Source organism: Cyanistes caeruleus, chromosome Z (assembly GCF_971803275.1).
Source record: "Cyanistes caeruleus chromosome Z, bCyaCae1.hap1.1, whole genome shotgun sequence".
Classification (NCBI taxonomy): domain Eukaryota; kingdom Metazoa; phylum Chordata; class Aves; order Passeriformes; family Paridae; genus Cyanistes; species Cyanistes caeruleus.
Window position 1 is genome coordinate 69,520,880 of NC_141732.1, and position 7,450 is coordinate 69,528,329.

The window sequence follows — 7,450 nt, forward strand, 5'->3', positions numbered from 1 at the left end:
AGAGCCACAGCAGTGAGAAAATGCACTTGGGGCACATGAGAGGATCATCAAGAGTGATCTTTTAACCAAACTGCTTCCATGGACTCACAGAAATTTTTTTGCAATTTCTTTCTGTGATGCCCCTATTAGGGCTGAAGAGCAGGAGACTATTTCAAGTGTTTTTTGAGAGAAGCAGATAGTAATTTGAAGTTGATGAAATCTTGAAATAGACATTAAAAAACCCTTGAGGAGGTCTGCTGTCACAGAAGTTACGAAGATCAAACAAATAAAAATATGTTAAGCCATTGCAACCTTTTAGAAACCAATTTTAAAAAGCTCATTTTCTCTAATGTCCTGGTAAAGGTAGTTGAAATATATGTATATGTATTTATTAATCTGAAGTGGTTTACAGTTTAACTGCCTTACTACTTGCTTAACTTTTGAGGGCCAAAGTTTCCCTTGCAAAGCTGAAAGAGAAATTAATGCTTATGTTCAAGTTTGAAGTTAAAGATTTTTCCTCAAGCACCATATTGCAGAACTTGAAACATTGGTAAAGGAAGAAATTGTAAATTTTCCTTCTTTATCCAGCCTTGCCTCATTTTCGCTATCTCTTGGGGGTTTTTTGTTAGTTTCTGGTGTTCTTTTGATCACAGTCTCTCACCTGTTCCAGTGGCTCACCACTTTGACACAGAAAATAATTTCTTCTCTATATCTAGCCTGAGTTGATTCTCTTTCAGTTTAAAACCATTCCTCCTTGTCCTGCCACTACTTAACCTTGTAAAAAATCCCTCTCCAGCTTTCTTGTGGGGCCTCTTCAGGTACTGGAAGGAGCTAAAGGTCTCCCTAGAGCTTTCTCTTTTCCAGGCTGAACAATCCCAATTCTCTCAGTCTGTCCTTGGAGCAGAGCTTCTAATCATCTTTATGGCCTCCTATGCTGGCTCCAGCAGCTCCGTGTCCCTCCTGTGCAGGGACCCCAGCTCTGGATGCTCCAGCTGGGTCTCAGCAGAGCAGAGCAGAGGGGCAGAATCCCCTCCCTCCCCTGCTGCCCACAGGGCTCTGATGCAGCCCAGGACACGTTTGGCTTACTTTTCCAGGTGTTTCCTTGATTCCTAAAAATGCTTAACATTCCCGAGCAAATGTTTGTTTACACTTTGCATAGAATACATGTTTAGAAACATAACTTTGTTTTAACTTTGGATTAGTGGCCAGCATGGGAAATCTTCAAAGTTGCCTCTTTGGGAAAATAATCAGAAAAGTGAAGAATAACATTGCCAGATACAAACAAAATCCTCGTTGTTCAGTTACAGTGTCTGTTCTGCTCAATGTATTTGTCAACAGTCTGGATGCAGCAGGTGAATGCACCAGTAGCAAATTTGCTGATGATCCAGACTGGGAGGTGCTGTGGATTCTTTTGAGAGACAAGAGGCCTTTGCAGAGGGATTTAGATAGGTTGGAGCACTGGGCAGTCTTAAATGGGGTGAAATTTGACAAGTCCAGGTGCTGTGTTCTGCACCTGGGATGGAGTAACACCAGGCACAGGGGTAAAGTGGGAGAGGAGTGGTGGGACAGCTGCAGAGGGAGGTGGGGCTGGCTGGTGCCAGGCTCCGTGTGGCTCAGCAGTGCCTGGGCAGCCCTGAGGAAACCTCATCCCAGAGCCCCGAGCACAAACCCCATCCCAGAGCACCGAGCACAAACCCCATCCCAGAGCCCTGAGCACAAACCCCATCCCAGAGCACCGAGCACAAACCCCATCCCAGAGCACCGAGCACAAACCCCATCCCAGAGCCCCGAGCACAAACCCCATCCCAGAGCTCCGAGCACAAACCCCATCCCAGAGCCCTGAGCACAAACCCCATCCCAGAGCCCCGAGCACCAACCCCATCCCAGAGCCCTGAGCACAAACCCCATCCCAGAGCCCTGAGCACAAACCCCATCCCAGAGCACTGAGCACAAACCCCATCCCAGAGCACCGAGCACAAACCCCATCCCAGAGCACCGAGCACAAACCCCATCCCAGAGCACTGAGCACAAACCCCATCCCAGAGCCCTGAGCACAAACCCCATCCCAGAGCCCCGAGCACAAACCCCATCCCAGAGCACCGAGCACAAACCCCATCCCAGAGCACCGAGCACAAACCCCATCCCAGATCACCGAGCACGGCACAGCCGGCCCAGAGAGGGGATGGTCCCGCTGGGCTCAGCCTTGGGGCGGCCTCAGCCTGGGTCCTGCTGGGCCCTGCAGATGGAAGAGGATGGGAAGGTGTTGTAATATGTTTATTTAATTCTGTTCAAATTGTTGGTATTTTGACTGATTGGTATGTTCTGGGTTTTCCCCCATTGATTGCTTTGGCTGGTTCCAGTGTCTGTCATGTAAACCCCTCCTAGTTTTCTTGAATGTTCCTCATCAATCACCTTAACAGTGTCCCATCTCCCCATCCATAAACCCCACCTCTCCTTCCAGACCCTTCCTTGTATGTCATCCATTCCTCGATACTTTATTGGTTGATGTGTTACATTCCCGCCTTCTTTGTATCCCCATTGATCCCTGACATTGTAACCTCCTCCCCTTACCCCTCCCTCCATGAGCTCCCATTGGACCCTGGACTGTGCCCACCCCTGAGATAAAATCCAGTGCACAGAGGTGCTCCCTGTTCCTGGGAACTTCTACCAAGAGACTCTCCTCCTTCTTTTTACCACCACCCATGACACCTGATCTGGCAGAGCCCGGCAGGATTCGGTGCTCTGAAGGTTCTGCAGTGGGATCGCCTTTCCCCTGCAGTTCCCCACTCCTGGTGACTGCCCGTGCTGGAGTGGCACCACAGAGCTAGCCCAGAGCTCCAGTGTGGCCAAGAGCAGCATCAGGAAGGTCCTTCAGTGCGTCCTGAAGAAGGAAACAAAGCTGGAACCTCCTGTGAGGAGCAGCTGAAGTCTTTGGGCTTGTCCACTTTGGAGAAAAGGAGGCTGAGGGGTGACCTCACTGCTCTCTGCAGCTTCATGAGGAGGGGAAGGGCACCGGGAGGTGCTGAGCTCTTCTCCCTGGCCTCCAGGGGCAGGATGCATGGGAATGGTTCAGAGCTGAAGCAGGGGAGGTTCAGACTGGATACCGGGGGCATTTCCTTACCAAAAGGGTTGTGGGTGGTCAGATAGAACAGGCGTCCTGGAGACGTGGTTGATGCCCCAAATCTGTCAGTGTTCAAGAGGCATTTGGACAGTACCATTAGCAATAGCAATTTAACTTTGGTCAAACCTTTCTGCTAATCCAAAGTGTTCTTTGGGTTAGCAAAAAGGTCTTTGGAAGTGGCAGTTGGATTAGATGATTGTTGTAGGTCCCTTCCAACCATAGCAGTTTGTTTTGTTCTGTTCTATTCGAGTCTATACCATACCATAGTCACTATGTAAGAAACCTCACTTTAAACATGAAAAGCTTATTTTCTTCTTACACAGAAACATGTAAAAGTACAAATTCTCTTTTGAATTTTAAAATTGCTGATCTGCATGTGCATATTACCAATTAGATACAGGATGACCCAGAGACTTCTCAGCTATGTTTGAGTTTGTGGCTCTCTCTGTCAGCTCTGTAGCTGAAGCAGGACTAGTGCTCCAACAGGGTGCCAGCAGGAAGCCTGCTGTTGTCATTCCCTGCAGGACACCTTGGCTGTAGCTCCTTAGGGCTGGCAGTGCAGCAGGACCATGGATGCACCTGACACAACCAGGATGGTGCCATGGCAACCATCATTAAAAGCTGCTGCCTGAGGCTGTTGCCATGGACACTTGCACTGAGATGTTGCTGGGGCGGGGTTCTGTGACAACCAGCCACTGCCACTACTTTTTAGGAATCTCATCCAAACAGACCTAAACTTCCTCTAGCACTCTAATAGCATAACATTTCCATATGAGCTTCACAGATTAAGCATACGATTATTTTCTTTGGATTAAATAATACATAGAGCCTGTGCTCCGTATGTCATGCATTTTACATTTTAATATGTTTGGATCTTTGTTTTCTGTGGTGTTTTCTGTCAGAAAGCTTTAAAAAGTCTAAAGCAACTTATTTCAGGAAAAAAATTCTTGCAGGAAGTTTAAAAAAACAACAACAAAGCAAAAGTAGAAGTAAAACCAAAAGCAAAACTAAAAACACCCCACCAATCAACCCCAAAACGAGATAATTGAGACAACACCCAACACCAAATTAAACCAAAAAAGTACAAGAACTGAACTAAGAAAATGAAAAAGACAAAGTTATAAAAGCAAGAGCATACTGCTTCGATTATTTTGGTTCTTTAATATGAAATCTTGCTTGCTAAGGGACTCAGAGAGTAATAAGGTCAATGGTACTTACCACTGACTGACATGACTTCACCAGAAGCTGTCTCTAAGCCAGAGCTCCGACTGAGATACTTAGAGATTACCAACAAGATGTCAAATTCTGTGAAAAGAAAGATTAAGATGAACAAGGCTGGAATTTATGTTTTCTCTTCAAAACCACTGGCCAGTGAAGAAAGAGAAATAGTTGGGTTTCAAGAAGAATGTACAAGGTAAGGCAAGGGAACTTTCCTTTTGGGCTCCCTGACTCCTCAAAGCCACACTCACACCTTCTGAAGATGGAAGCGAGTGTCTTCAGCTGTGGAATTTTAAGGATCCTACATAGACTTCAAGAAATGATGTGTGCCATTGGAATGTGAACACAAGATAAATTGGCACTACAATTTGTAATACTTTGTAGGAAAAAGGAACTTCACTACTACCCAAACAATAAATACAACCCTAAAACTTGCTTTTGAAAAAATGTCAATTTGAGATTACACACAGGAGATAAAGCACTCAAAAACTACCCTGAGCCTCATCTGAGAATTTTTCAAATACACTAAAATAAGGGAAAGACTTTTTTCTTTTTCTGATATAGAAAGACACAAGTAATAGATGAAAGGAAAGTTCAAAAAGTACTTAAATTTGAGGAGGGCCTGCTGAGAGTAATACATGCCTTGTATGTAACCTATCATATATATAATTCTATATAATGATGTATTATGTACACCCTCCTACAAATATCTAGTATGACATTATAAGAAGTGGCTGGGGTGGGTTTCCCAGCCAAGACTTAAAGTTATGAAAAAACTCTGTGTAGAAGCCTGTACATGGCTGGTCTGGAAAGTTTGGTCTAGATGACTCGAAGGCACAGACTTCACAACTTCTGCGCTGATTATTTCATGTGGATTTCAACAGGAAGGAAAGGAAAGGAATCCTCTCTCTCTTGAGTGGAGCAACAGCAGTACTTTTGGACAGCAAATAAAAAGCCTTGATGAGGAGTGATCCAAATCACACAGAACTTACATTACTCTGTCCTGCAGGTTTGTCAGTAGAGATGGAACTGCAGAGACTCATTGCACAGGTCATGTTCAAGGCTGACCTTGAATCAGAACATCCACCTCCACATGAGACTATTCAAAATAAAAAAGCTCTTATAAATAAGAAACAAATAGCTTTTCTTAAGGAATCATCATACTTCTTTGTCTGTGCTCACAGCATACATTTAGTCTAAGCAGGAAACCCACTCCTCTCCCTCTGTCTCCCTCTACACATGTATTTCTGGCTTTCAGGAATTTAAGTGCAGTGAAGGAGAAATTTCTGTGCAATCATGAATACTAACAAGAGAACAAAACATGCAAAATAAGAGACTGAAAGGAGACTTGCTTGAAGGAAATAGAAGTCTTCAGTCTGTGCTTGTGAAGTCAAAATGAAAAGCAGATGGCCCCCTATATGGTTTCTTAAAAATAAATTACACATGGTGAAAAAATGGGGCTGTTTCCAGCAAATGTAGCATTTTATAGCTGGGAAGAGAAATACAAATAAGGGATAGGTAAAACAAATTCAGAAGCCCTCTTGGGAAAAGGGAAGGAGGAAGTGCATTGAAAGTGAGCTGCTGGACAAAGAGTGTGTGGAGTGAGTGCAGCCAGCACCAGCAGGGACCCGCCCAGCACAGCTCGGCGCTGGTGACCGCAGCTGCCGAGAGGCAGAGGCTGCACTGCAGGCACAGCTGCAACACCCTGTTAATGACCAGTCCCCAGGAAAGCGGGGCTGAAATCAGATAAATCACCTTTTAGATTTTAGGAAGTAGGATCTTGTTTCAAACTATAAATATGAGCCCTTCAACGCAGCTGCACAAGGAACAGTGATGGAGAAAAGCTCCTTCGAAGCCCAACCAGATTGCTTTAAAGGAGAAGCCGCTGAAATAATGAGTAACGCGGGTCACTCAGTGCCAGACACCGCAGCTGGGACAGGCAGCCGCTGTTGATGTCCCGCTGTAACTCCAGTGCAGGGAGTCCCTCCCCTGGGATGGTTGCCAAGGGCACAGCGCACCCTTGGGCCGCCACCCTGCTGCTGTTGGTGGCCTGAGCCAGTTCAGCTCCTCGCAGGATAAACCCTCCCCTGCCCCGCCCGTGGCCCCGAACCAGCCCGCAGGGCAAGGAGTGGCTGGAGGGTATCTGACCTCACTGTCTGGGTAGCTGTGAGTAGTGCATGCAGCTCCACCGCCCCTGAATAACGCAGAAATTAGAAATGTTGTAATTATGTCTGAAGGGGTGAACATAGACTGGCAAGAAGTCTCCCAGAATAATCCAAAAATGCGTTCCCTGGATGATTTACAGGTGCCCACACATAATTTGAGCACGGTGAGCACAGTGAGAAAGGGATCAACGAAGTGTGTGCACATTCTAGGATTAAAAACTTGCAAGTTTCATTTTGGAAGGGTTAAAACTGAACTCTTAAAACATTTATTTTAAATAAATGAAATATGAAAATACTATGAACTTATTTGCATATAACAACAACACTTTAATATTTAGTCAAGGAACCATGAGATCTAAAAACTTGCTACTTACATTAAGAACTCACCCTTTACAACTCAGAACTTCAATGATACGATGACAAATCTCTGACAGATATGGAAACGCTCATACGATCATGGTGTGGCTCTTTGGTGAGTGGAGGAACACTAGGATGTAGGAATTGTGGCTTGCACTCCTGCTATGGATAGGGCATGAGAGTTCAGGAGTGCTGGGACATAGGAAAAGGTGTTGGAATTCAGCGTCACCACCATCTACCTGGGGCTCAGAGTCAAGGCAAAGGATCAGCTGAACTCATCCATTCGTTTCCCTGGAGTATCACCAACACACGCATTTGGCAGAATGTCCTGCTGTTAACGAGCACCAGATGAGCCAGACCTGATTAAAAACTTTTTTTTGACGTGAGCCACAATCACATTTAAGATCTATTTTAGGGCTGCAAAGTAGTTAGAGCTACTGTTTAGCACAACCTAAATATTCCACTGTAATAATATTCTTACTAGTGACACCACAACAGCAAAACAAAGGCTAAAGTTTGACTCAAAGTTTTAAAAATTTAAATAGCTGGTTTTTGTAATGGCCACATCTCACTAAAATACTTATGTTGAGTTTTTCTCATGCCTACTTTG

General features: G+C 45.1%; 1 long non-coding RNA gene across 1 annotated transcript; it reads right to left on the reverse strand.

Moving 5' to 3' along the window:
• Window positions 1-2,969: 2,969 nt before the first annotated feature.
• LOC111941152 (uncharacterized) lies at window positions 2,970-6,289 on the reverse strand. Its single transcript, XR_015280301.1, has 3 exons — window positions 6,074-6,289; window positions 4,319-4,405; window positions 2,970-3,162 (listed from the first exon to the last, which is right to left on the reverse strand). It is a non-coding gene; the product is annotated as an uncharacterized LOC111941152 (long non-coding RNA).
• Between the last annotated feature and the right edge of the window lie 1,161 nt (window positions 6,290-7,450).